Below are 13,422 nucleotides of genomic sequence, written 5' to 3'. Positions count from 1 at the left end.
ATAGTATCATTGATCACCACAAACATGTTTCAAGAGTAAAATGTTATTTTTAGACTTTTAACATGGAACATTGTTTTTGGCTAAACATATATATATATACATGGATATCGAAATCAGACACATAATGTGCAACAAGCCTGTTACATGTTCCCTATCCAAAACTAACATTTTGCTCTTGAAACAGGTTTGAGGTGATCATAAATATTCCTTCATTGGGTGTTTAAAATAATCCATCAATAACATTCCACTATATAAATCAACAGATCTTAGATCTCGAATCAGACGTTAAGATACCGTCTACAAATTAAACAAAAATGTTTCCTATAAATCTATAATCTTTTCAAAAATTTAAAACTTTTCTTTGGAAAACGTAGCCTCAGAGAAAAGTCAACGAAAATTTCCTATTTTTGAAAGCCTTTTTGCTTTGTAATGAAGATACAAAACGTCAAAATATTTAAAAATGACCAATTTTCGAAACCATTTTCAAGTCCTTAAGGACAAAACGACTCCAATGAAAAGCTTGTCGAGTTTTGGACAAGGAAAATAATTTTTCCTTGCATTCGTATTTTAAAGACATCAAATCTTTTTTCAGTGTGGTAACCGCGACTTAACATTCCGAATTCAGGTAAACAAGAGTCTGTAAAATAAAGACTTCCAAGAAGTCCCCTACACAGAAAAAAATGTCCGTTGTTAAACTAACGCTAAATTTAAGTTATTTTTATTGGAATAAAAAGTTATTTGCTATTAGTTAAATTATTTTTATCGAAATTTTCCACAGCTTAATGAAATCTTACTTTTTTTAAGTATGTATCAAAAACTGTATGAACTAAACGTGACTATAAAGATCAATGACCGTACACATAAGTTCAATATGAACTAAACGAAATGAAAATTTTCGTACGATTCCAAAAAATAGTAACAAAGAACTACTGTATGGTTAAAATGGTCATGATTTGGCGCCAATGATTTTCTTCTTTACTTTTAGTTAATTTTTTCTTCTATGACTTGATGTAATTTATTGAACTGCAGTTAAAAAGTACAACAGAGCATTAAAATTTCCTGGTTTAACAACGCTTTGTGAAAATCTCAAAATGTGGAGTAAAATTTAGTTCAATTTTCGTGCGTGGTAGTTCATTCTTCCTATAAAACAGTTCACTTTTTTTTCGATGTATCAAATGTAAATATGATTTAATTAATAATGAAGAATTTATTAAAACAAGTTGACCTCAGTTCAATGGAATTTTCTAAAGATACTCATTTTAAAATCTAATCCATTGACTTTAAGGACAAAACGCATTTACTGGAAAGCTTATTAACTTTTGGTCAAGTACTAGTCTTTGTGACGGAGAAATGAGACATATATGCCAAAATATTTTTTAAAATATGTATGGTAGTGGGTATTTAAATTCCGTCAGACCGAAATACGGAGAGTATTCCGTTTATCATGAGGGCTTAATTCCAGTATCGCTATTTAGGGACTTTTCAATAACAGCATTTTTGGACGTCTCGAGTCAATTCAAAATGATTTTTCTTGTTTGCACTACTATCACTCTCAAATACGCACACAATTTTTTCCAAAATCAATTCTCAATATTCTTTGACCCGAAGAGAGACCTTGTGCCAGAATTTAATTCTAAGACGATCGTTATACTAAACGAAGAGTCTCACGCTGCACCCTATTGGCGTTATATACAAATGCACAAACTTTTTATATCCTGTACCACAGCAGTAATAGTGGCGAAGGGTATAATCTTTATTTTGTAGAAGAACGAGTGCCATCTACATTTTTTTATACCCTTCACCACCACTGTGGTACAGGGTATAATAAGTTTGTGCATTTGTATGTAACGCCAAGAAATAGTGGTCATAGACCCATCTTTTAGTATACCGATCGGCTTAGAATTAAATTCTGAGTCGATTTAGCGATGTCCATCTGTCTGTCTGTTTGTCCGTCCGTCCGTCTGTCTGTATATGTAATTTTGTGCACAAAATACAGCTCGCAATTTAAGTCCGATCGTCCTCAAATTTGGCATAGGGCCTTTTCTTGGTTCAAATTTAGATATAGCTCCCATATATATCTTTCGTCCGATTTGAACTTATATGGCCACAAAAGCCAGAGTTTTGCCGTGATTTGCTTCAAATTTTGCACAAGGGGTACATTTAGTAGTATTGTTAAGTGTGTCAAATTTTGTTAAAATCGGTTCAGATTTAGATATAGCTCACATATATATCTTTCGCCCGATTTGGACTTATATGGTCCCAAAAGCCAGAGTTTTGTCCCGACTTACTTCAAATTTTGCACAAGCGGTACTTTTAACGATACTATTATATGTGCCAAATATGGTCAAAATCGATTCAGATTTAGATATGGCTCCCATATATATCTTCCATCCGATTTGCACTCATATGACCAGGGGGGTCAAAGTTATACTCCCATTTACGTGAAATTTCGCATAGATAGCAGAATTATTATTCTAACTGTACATGTCAAATTTAGTCAAAATCGGTTCAGATTATATATAGCTCCCATATATACGTACACCAGAGTTGGGGAAATATAGTAGACTGTTACACATTTGAGACCCATTTTCAATGGAAGTTTCCTCCAATTACCTGTATAGCGTTAGCCGATTTAAATTTTAATTCTATAGATTTTGTAGAAGTAAAAAAATTGTCTCCTTCATATAGCTTCCAGCAAGTGTGAAGTAGTTGAGATGGTAACACAAATTTTGGCCTACATAGGGGTGAAGGGTATAATGTAGTCGGCCCCGCCCGACTTTAGACTTTACTTACTTGTTTGTCTATGGTATTGTTATTATTATGTGTCTATTTGGTAACAATGGCATGTATCTAATTAGCATATTTCATTTGATCTATATCTTTGCACTTTGTCCTCATTATATCGAATATTAATTATAAATTATTTCTTATAAAAATCCTGGAATTGAAAATTTTCTTCTTTTCCCTACTACTTTAGGCTAAATGAAGTGTAAGCAATTAAATTTATATGGAATGAAATACTTTCGAATTTTTAATACACATTTATCAATTCCGTACAAAAACCACAGTGAATATTTGGTTCACAAGAGTTAATTGCAATTAGTGTTTGGTTTCGTGAATTTTAATTATTCAGATTTTTAATTACTACTTACAGAACCAAAAGATGGTAAAACGAAGACATCGATATGTGTGGTTAATATCAGATTTTGGCAGAATGATTAAGGATGGACGGAGTTTTACTACATGCTCCTGACAACATTCAAAAGTTTGTCCTAAACCGCAGACAAGTTTGATGAGAATAAATTTAATTATTCTCAATAACAACAAATAAACTCCCAGCCACTTATATAAATGATTGATTGAAATGTCATCGAATTTAGTTAGAGGTTGAATTTAATAATTTCTCTATACACGTAAAAAAATATCACCAAAATGTTTCGATTAAAATTTTAATTGAATTTGAAAAAATATCCAATTAAAAATTTAATTTGTTCAACAAATTTTTTAATTGAAACAAAAATCAATAAAAAAAATAATTACTTTGATCTGTCACAAAAATGTGACTACCAGAAATATTAATTTTTAGACCATAAAATATATACCGATCCACTCAGATTCACCTCCTGAGTCGATCTAGCGCTTGGTGTCCGTCCGTAAGTCTATCCATGTATTTGTTGTTCACAGGATTCCGGTCGCAATTATTAACAGTTATTTTTTTTTTGGCACAAGGACGGACAGTATTGAATTTGGAAGAAATCGGATCAAATTTAGATATAGCTCCCATATAACAGGTTGGCTGATAAGTCCTCGGTCTAACAAAGAAAAACACATTTTTTTTTTTTGTCAAAATTCGTTTTTATTATTCAACATAATTCCCTTCAAGAGCGATACAACGACTATAACGACCTTCCAATTTTTTGATACCATTTTGGTAGTACTCCTTCGGTTTTGCCTCAAAATAGGCCTCACCTCTTCATTGCAGCCAAATTTTTTCCCTGCGAGCATCCTTTTGAGGTCTGAGAACAAGAAAAAGTCGCTGGGGGCCAGATCTGGAGAATATGTTACGGTGGGTGGGGAAGCAATTCGAAGCCCAATTCATAAATTTTTGCCATCGTTCTCAATGACTTGTGGCACGGTGCGTTGTCTTGGTGGAACAACACTTTTTTCTTCTTCATATGGGACCGTTTTGCCGCGATTTCGACCTTCAAACGCTTCAATAACGCCATATAATAGTCACTGTTGATGGTTTTTCCCTTCTCAAGATAATCGATAAAAATTATTCCATGCGCATCCCAAAAAAAAAACAGAGGCCATTACTTTGCCAGCGGACTTTTGAGTCTTTCCACGCTTCGGAGACGGTTCACCGGTCGCTATCCACTCAGCCGACTGTCGATTGGACTCAGGAGTGTAGTGATGGAGCCGCATATCCAAATATTGATACATGATATGACCAACACGTTCCTTTGATATCTTTAAGGCCTCTGCTATCTCGATCAACTTCATTTTACGGTCATTCAAAATCATTTTGTAGATTTTTTTGATGTTTTCGTCGGTAACCACCTCTTTCGGGCGTCCATTGCGTTCATCGTCCTCATTTCACCACGCTTGAATTTTGCATACCAATCAATTATTGCTGATTTCCCTGGGGCAGAGTCCGGAAACTCATTATCAAGCCAAGTTTTTGTTTCCACCGTATTTTTTCCCTTCAGAAAAGAGTATTTTGTCAAAACACGAAATTCCTTTTTTTCCCTTTTTTCACAATAACAAAAGTTGATTCACAAAAGGCGCTCTATCTCACAAACTAACTGACTTACAGACGTCAAATTTTGACACAAATCATTTGAAGGTTGGTACTATATAAAAATAATATGCATTTAATATTAATGACGCCATCTATGTGTCAGATCGGGGACTTATCAGCCAACATGTTATATGTATCACTCGATCTCGACAAATGGGGTCACGTTGAACTTTTATACTAACCGATCGTCATGGAGAACTGTTCAGATATTAAGAGTTTATTGTCTGTGGAGAGGTCTGAATGTTTTCCGATTAACCAACTTAACGTACGGTATTTAATGTTTAGTTCTTCTCACTTTTTATCAATATGAATTTTCCAATTTAATTTTGAATCCAGTGTTAAACCAAGACATTTAGCTGAGTTTGAAATATGCACTTGTTTTTTAATTGTAACAATTAATTTTTTAATTAACTTTGGTGATTGATAGTATCAATTTGATACTATCATTTCTGTGATTGATGATATTTAATTTAATTAATTAATTTCGTGCACTAGGGTGGAACACAATGTTAGTAAAAACAAGTATATACAGCAGTAAGTTCAGCCGGGCCGAATCTTAAATACCCACCACCATGAACCAAATATTAGGATTTCCTTTGAAATTTCAGGAGGGCTTGAGGACTTGAGGACACTTCCCGAAGATACATTTAAAGATTTCACCTATGAGGACTATATCAGATTCTGGATTTATAAGAACCATTTTTGTTTGAGTTTTAGAGGAATCATTAACATCTCTTGTAAGTGTGTAAGAAAATTATAAAATAACGTCTTGATTTGAAATTTTAAATCTGTAGATTTTCACCCGAAAAATAAAATCTGGAAATTTTACATTGAGTTTCAAGCAATTTTCATGATCAGTGCGCCTTCTATACTCACAAGAAGTGAAATTGGTCTATATGGAGGCATTACCAAATGGACCGATAAAAACTTAATCCGATACACGTTTTTGTGAGCCTTAAATACGAGAATATTTACAATTTCAGGCAAATCGGATAAAAACTACGGTTTCTAGAAACCTAAGGAGTTAAATAGGGAAACCGTTCTTATGGGGGCTATACTAAAATACCGACCGATACTAACCGTTTTCGGCACACCTCTTTATGGCCCAAAAATACCTCTAGATTTCCAATTTCGCGCAAATTGGATAAAAACTACGGTTTCTATAAGCCCAAGAAGTAAAATCGGGAGGTCGGTTTATATGGGGGCTATACCAAAACATGGACCGACACTCACCATTTTTGGCACACCTCTTCAAGGTCCCAAAATATCTCTAGATTTTCAATTTCGTGCAAATTGTATGAAAACAACGGTTTCTATAAGCGAAAGACCCCAAATCGGGAGGTCGGTTTATATGGGGGCTATACCAAACCATGGACCGACACTCACCATTTTTGGCACGCCTCTTCAAGGTCCCAAAATACCTCTAGATTTTCAATTTCGCGCAAATTGGATGAAAACTACGGTTTCTATAAGCAAAAGACCCCAAATCGGGAGGTCGGTTTATATGGGGGCTATACCAAAACATGGACCGACACTCACCATTTTTGGCACACCTCTTCAAGGTCCCAAAATATCTCTAGATTTTCAATTTCGCGCAAATTGGATGAAAACTACGGTTTCTATAAGCGAAAGACCCCAAATCGGGAGGTCGGTTTATATGGGGGCTATACCAAAACATGGCCCGATATAGCCCATCTTCGAACTTGACCTGCTCGCAGACAAAAGACGATTCTGTGCCAAATTTCAGGACGATAGCTCCATTATTGAATGCTGTGGCGTGATTACAACAGACAGCCAGACAGACAGACGGACATGCTTATATCGTCTTAGAATTTCTCCCTGATCAAGAATATATATACTTTATATAGTCGGAAATCGATATTTCAATGCGTTACAAACGGAATGACAAACTTATTATACCCCGTCACCATTCTATGGTGGTGGGTATAAAAACCGATTTGAACCAAATTGGGCACGCATAGCTACAATGCTAATTCTACTCACTGTGCAAAATTTCAACTAAATCGGAGTAAAAAATTGGCCTCTGTGGTCATATGAGTGTAAATCGGGCGAAAGCTATATATGGGAGCTATATATAAATCTGAACCGATTTCAATCAAATTTGGCATGCATAGCTACAATGCTAAATCTACTCCCTGTGCAAAATTTCAACCAAATTGGGCCAAAACTCTGGCTATTAGGACCATATTAGTCCATATCGGGCGAAAGATATATATGGGAGCATTATCGAAATCTGAACCTATTTCAATCAAATTTGGCACACATGACTATACTACCAATTGTACTCCTAGTGCAAAATTACAAACAAATTGGGACAAAACTCTGGCTTCTAGGACCATATTAGTCCATATCGGCCGAAAGATATATATGGGAGCTATATCTAAATCTGAACCGATTTCAATAAAATTTGGCACACATGACTATACTACCAATTGTACTCCTTGTGCAAAATTTCAAGCTAATCGGGATAAAACTCTGGCTTCTGGGTCCATATAAGTGCATATCGGGCGAAATATATATATGGGAGCTATATCTACATCTGAATCGATTTCAACCAACTTTGGCACGCATAGCTACAATGCTAAATCTACTCACTGTGCAAAATTTCAACCAAATTCGGCAGGGTATAATATAGTCGGCCCCGTCCGACTTTAGACTTTCCTTACTTGGTTTTTTTTCGATTCAATGCCTACAAGAAGTTCAACTATTCTGAATAACAAATGATCCGCAACTACGTGCTAATGTAACGCTGAGACTTTATGGAACAATTATCAGTATAAATAGCTATTTAATTGTATTAAAGTTAGTAATAGATTTAAACTTTCATGAAGTGTCCCAATTTTTTTCACACGTAAATCTTGTCGATTTATACCAAATCACAAAAAGATCGAAATACTCGTACAATAGTAACAAAAATTTTGTTACTAATATTGTCTCTATCTTTTAAGAATAAATAAATCGTTTAAAAAAGAATGACTTTTCGATTTGTTCGCTTGTTAATGTTATCTAAACGTTCGTAGGCACTGTCCCTATTATTTTTCATATAAATGTATACCATAATAAATAATTCACAAATAACTAATACGTAATATTTATTGCTTATAAATAAATAAATAAATAAAAAAATTTGCCTATTAATTCCATCTTATTTTATTAATTAATTTATCTCTTTATTTAAATTGTTAAAGATTTGGGCTTTTGATGGCAATTTTAATTTCTTTAATTTTCATCGTTAAGGGACTACGTACGAGGAGAAAACGCATTTTAAGAACCTCGTTATCCAACTGTTTCCGTGGTGTAGTGGTTATCACATCCGCCTAACACGCGGAAGGCCCCCGGTTCGATCCCGGGCGGAAACAGATATAGTTTTTTAATAGTTTTTATTATTTTACATAATAGCTCGAATAATAATTATAATACAAAATCATTCATTTGAACGACGATAGCTTGTTTCAAAATCAGGCTGACACGGATAGTGATTATTTCCATTATCTCTTATTATTTGCATTAAAACATGGAACAACGACTACACTAAAAAGCCCCTCCTGTTTTTTCTATTATTTAAGTTCCACAAATATTTAAAAGTACCTGCTGCTATTAATAATTGAAATTCACTAAATAAAACATTAATAATAAAATAAATAGTTCAAGTGTTTTTGTGTTGTCGTCGCCCCCCAGGTGGAATCGAACCACTTCGACGCTAATCGACTACAGGTTTGAAGCCTGCACCCCGGACCACCGAAGTTCAGTGGGGCAATAAGTTTTTATTGATAGCTTGTATTTATACCGCAAATATAAGAAAAAAACATACGAGAATTATAAACAACGAAAATCATATTATAAGCATTGTGTGGTGTTGTTTTTCGGAGGCTTTAATACGACATGGCTTCTGGCGTTGCCAATATTCAACCACAAAAATTCACCACAGTATAACTAAATGACACTAAAAGCTACACAGTCTCACACAAGTTTACATACGGTTAACAAATTTATATTTCCTTTAAATAATAAAATTTTAAAAAATATGCATATATATTTCTTTAGTTTTAGTAAATTAATTCGAAAAACAAAGTATTTGTTAATTTTCAAGAAGTTTTTTTTTTTGGTGTGGGTTATAACAACAACAAGAAACAGGTTTAATTAAGAGGTAAAAAACTCATGGGTATGTAAACTTGTGTGAGACTGTGTATATTTGGACATGCCAAAATAACACAAAACAGAAACCACTTTCAACAAAAAATCTACATAATTTATTGAATTGAGAAATAAAATATGGTAGTTCACCCCACATTGGTATTGTTTTATTTATACTGCTCTATCTTTAAAACACAAAGTCTGAGGGTTGATCGTCAGATTGGTAACTCAATTTATACTGGTGGGCAACTTTATAAGATCTGCGACTTTTGTAAAAAATAATGTCAACTTTTAGGCTTCCATTTTATTTATCGGGAACACAATGTCCGGGGTTGATCGTCAAGTTGGTAACTCTATTTTTAATGGTATGCAACTTGGGTATTTCGTAGAAAACAATGGTGCCAACTTTATTTTTATTTTATATTAAATATATGACCTCTTTATGAGAATTAGAGCTGTCATTCGGTATCGATTTTTATAAATCGCGGGATCCGGGATTTCAAAATATAGAACCCCGGATTTTTTGGGATCCCTAAATTATCGGGAATCTTTAAATATTTTAAGTAACAATCTACAGCACCAAAAAATTGATGTACATTAAACCAATTTAGTTTGATTCAACTTTATTAACAAAAGAATATAAAAGTAGATTAAAAAGCAATTAAGGATTCTATCTAGACAAAGGAATGGTATATCAATCTGTCACATTAACAAGTTTAGCGAATAAAATACTCGTAGACGAATTCAGATACATATTTGGGGATACGGGTACTGACATTATATGGATCTCAGAATCCTGGTTAAGCTCCTCAACGGATTAAAAAAATGTAAGGGGATATTCCGGGGGGTTGCAATATTTGTGAAAACAAAGTTTCGTACGAGATCTGAAGCGATGAGAGAATATAGTTGAACTTGTGCCGACTTCTAGGAAAATTTTAGTTGGATGTTGTTATCGACCCAATAATACAACAAGTTTGGATCAGTTTCAGATTAAATTAGCATCCATTCCATTGGGGTATGCAGATGTAATTATTACCTGTGATTTTAATTCAAATATCTCCTCAATTGCACAAAACATCCCAGCAAAAAAAATTGAAAGTTGTTGCACAAACATCTCTTTTAAAGCGGTCTCCCCATTGATTTTTTCCGCTTTCGATGCAGCCCTTTTGGACAAGTCCACAAACATTTTTTTAAAGGGAATCGCGGGATTCCCAATCGATTTTCCAGCTTAGAAAGTACGCAATTAGGCTATTTTAAGTGGAAATTTAAGTTTTGTAAAATTAAATTTCACAAAAAATAGAAAATCAATAAAAAAAGTAAAAAATAATAATAATAAAAAAATTAAATTTCATCCCCGCTGGGATTCGAACCTGTGCCGTTTTACTTTTTCACTTCCATGTAAATTCTTTTGAGATGGTTTTGTAAGTTACTAGAATTTTAATATATATATTTTTTTAATTTTTAATGGAAAAAATATATTTATAAAAAAAATATATGCAGAAAGTAACAAAAAAAAAAACAAGTATATACGGCCGTAAGTTCGGCCAGGCCGAATCTTATGTACCCTCCACCATGGATTGCTTAGAAACTCCTACGAAAGACTGTCATCCACAATCGAATTACTTGGGTTGTGGTATCTTAAAACTTTTTAACATCGTTTTTTAATCGTGAGTTAGTCCATACATGGTATATATTAGACAAAAAAGTTATGTATAGGTAAGTCTACAATTAATTACGAATCGACATGGAAATTGAAATTTGGGGGTCGCTTACACCGAAAGAATTCTCTTCGTTAATTTTACGAAGAATTCTTCATTAACTATTCTTCCTGAATTCTTCATTAAAATAACGAAATTTTCATTCATTTTCGTAAATTTTAAGAAGAACATTTTACGACTATACGAAACTTCTACGAAACATTCTACATTAACTTTTCTTCGTAAAAAGTTCGTACTTTTAACGAAACTTTCTTCATATTTCATGAATTTTGTGAAGAAGTTTTTACGAATATTTTACGAAACATTCAGCGTTAATATTTCTTCATAAAAAGTACGAAACATTTTCTTTGATATAACGAGGAAGTTCCATTGAAGTTGTAAAATTTCCGTTCGCGGCATTAAATTGTCTTTTGTAATGTGCTTGAGTGTATTCCTTTATTCTATTTTTTATGCAAGTCTATGCTACTTCTCATTTGGGTGATAGCGCGCTATGAATAAAAGTGAAGCAATAAAACTAAAAATTATTCAAAAACTTAAGATGTAAAGTAGTGATGTCATTTTTCACACTTGCAACTACAAACAAATGCACATTCGACTATAATTTTTTTTTCTAAAAGTTCGAACATTTTTCAGAAAAAAGAACGAAAGTTTTTCATAAAAAGTACGAACATTTTTCATAAAAACTACGAAAATTTTTCATGAAAAGTACGAAACATTTTCATAAAAAGAACGAAATTGTTTCATAAAAAGTACGAAGATTCTTCATAAAAAGTACGAATTATTTTCTTACAAACTACGAAAATTTTGGAAGAACTTTTCTTCGTAAAAAGTACGAAATATTTCGTACTTTTAATGAAAAATTTCTTTGGTTGTAAAACAATGACAAATTTCGTACTTTTAACGAAATTTTTCGTTCTTTTTACGAAGAAAATTCTTTCGGTGTATATGGGGGCTATATAGAATTATGAACTTGATATAGACCAAATTTTGTGTGATTGGGGATCGATTTATCTGAGGGCTTTATATAACTATAGACCGATATCGACCTAGTTAGGCATGGACAATGTACCAAATTTCAACTCAGATGAAATTTGCTCCTTCAAGAGGCTCCAAAACCGAATCTCGGGATCGGTTTATATTTTTGGCATGGTTGTTAAATATCATATACTACCACCACGTACCAAATTTCAACCAGATCGGATGAATTTTGCTTCTCCAAAAGGCACAGGAGGTCAAATCTGTGATCGGTTTATATGGGAGCTATATATAATTATGGAATGATAGGAACCAATTCCTGCATGGTTGTTGGATACCATATACTAACATCACGTACCAAATTTCAACCGAATCGGATGAATTTTGCTCCTGCAAGAGGCTCCGTAGGACAAATCTGGGGATCGGTTTATATGGGGGCTATATATAATAATGGACCGATCTGGACTAATTTTTGCATGGCCATTAGAGACCATATACTAACACCATATACCAAATTTCAGCCGGATCGGATGAAATTTGCTTCTCTTAGAGGCTGCGCAAGCCAAATCGGGGGATCGGTTTATGTGGGGGCTATATATAATTATGGACCGATGTGGACCAATTTTTGCATGGTTGTTAGAGACCATATACAAACACCATGTACCAAATTTCAGTCGGATTGGATGAAATTTGCTTCTCTTAGAGGCTAAATCGGGGGATCGGTTAAATGGGGGCTATATGTAATTATGGACCGATGTGGACCAATTTTTGCGTGGTTGTTAGAGACCATATTCTAACACCATGTACCAAATTTCAGCCGGATCGGATGAAATTTACTTCTCTTAGAGGCTCAGCAAGCTAAATCGGGGGATCGGTTTATATGAACCGATGTGGACCAATTTTTGCATGGTTGTTAGAGACCATATACTAACACCATGTACCAAATTTAAGACGGTTCGGATCATATTTGCTTCTCTTAGAGCAATCGCAAGCCAAATTTGGGGGTCCGTTTATATGGGGGTCTTAGAGCAATATTTCGATGTGTTACAAACGGAATGATAAAGTTAATATACCCCCATCCTATGGCGGTGGAGGGAATAAAAATGTATAACAAAAAAAAAAATATTTTTTTAGAAAAATAATTGATAAAAATTTGCCGCTGGTGAGATTTGAACTAGTGTTCTTTAGTATAAGCCCCCAGTGGAAGTAAAGAAGTTTTTCAATTTGTAAAAATTAGATTAGAAAACAAAATGTAACAAAAAATACTGATAAAAATAAAAAGTGAAATTGGGGGAAAATTTTTGTTTATTTTTAGCTTTGTTAAATTTCATCATTCAAAGAACTTCTAAAGCAATGCAAATGATCCACAAATAGAGTACTTCCATCCTATGGCAAGTCCATGTAAAATTCATTGGATATGATCCAAGTTTGCACTACTTCCGGATAACAAATTTTATGGAAGCTATGTTTTGCTAGGTAACTGTGCCAATAATTTTGTTCATTAAAAAATCAGCCTTTTTAACTTATTTATAATCTAAAAATTTACAGAACCAAATAATTGCTAAAATAACAAATGATATAGATGCGTATTGCAGTTACAATCCGAATTAAAATAGTTTTTAATTTAAAATAGCTTCATATCACTTCTAACATGTGTTTATTATAAAAATTGTTTAGTGTGCCAATACTTATGTTTGTCACTGTAGTTTGTATATAAATAAATGTTATATTTAAGACATTTTGCTGTAATCAAGCATATAGTTAGAAATTGGA

The 13,422-nt window shown here is 33.5% G+C and overlaps 2 non-coding genes across 2 annotated transcripts; one reads left to right on the top strand and one right to left on the bottom strand.

Annotated features, from left to right (window-relative positions):
* The first annotated feature begins 8,108 nt into the window (after positions 1–8,108).
* On the top strand, positions 8,109–8,181 carry TRNAV-AAC (transfer RNA valine (anticodon AAC)). The gene has a single exon. It is a non-coding gene; the product is annotated as a tRNA-Val (tRNA).
* Positions 8,182–8,490: 309 nt separating this feature from the next.
* On the bottom strand, positions 8,491–8,577 carry TRNASTOP-UCA (transfer RNA opal suppressor (anticodon UCA)). The gene has a single exon. It is a non-coding gene; the product is annotated as a tRNA-Sec (tRNA).
* Positions 8,578–13,422: the final 4,845 nt, after the last annotated feature.

This window comes from Haematobia irritans, chromosome 5 (genome assembly GCF_050003625.1).
Source record: "Haematobia irritans isolate KBUSLIRL chromosome 5, ASM5000362v1, whole genome shotgun sequence".
Lineage (NCBI taxonomy): Eukaryota > Metazoa > Arthropoda > Insecta > Diptera > Muscidae > Haematobia > Haematobia irritans.
The sequence above is the reverse complement of the archived record's forward strand: the minus strand, read 5'-3'. Positions and strand labels throughout refer to the sequence as shown.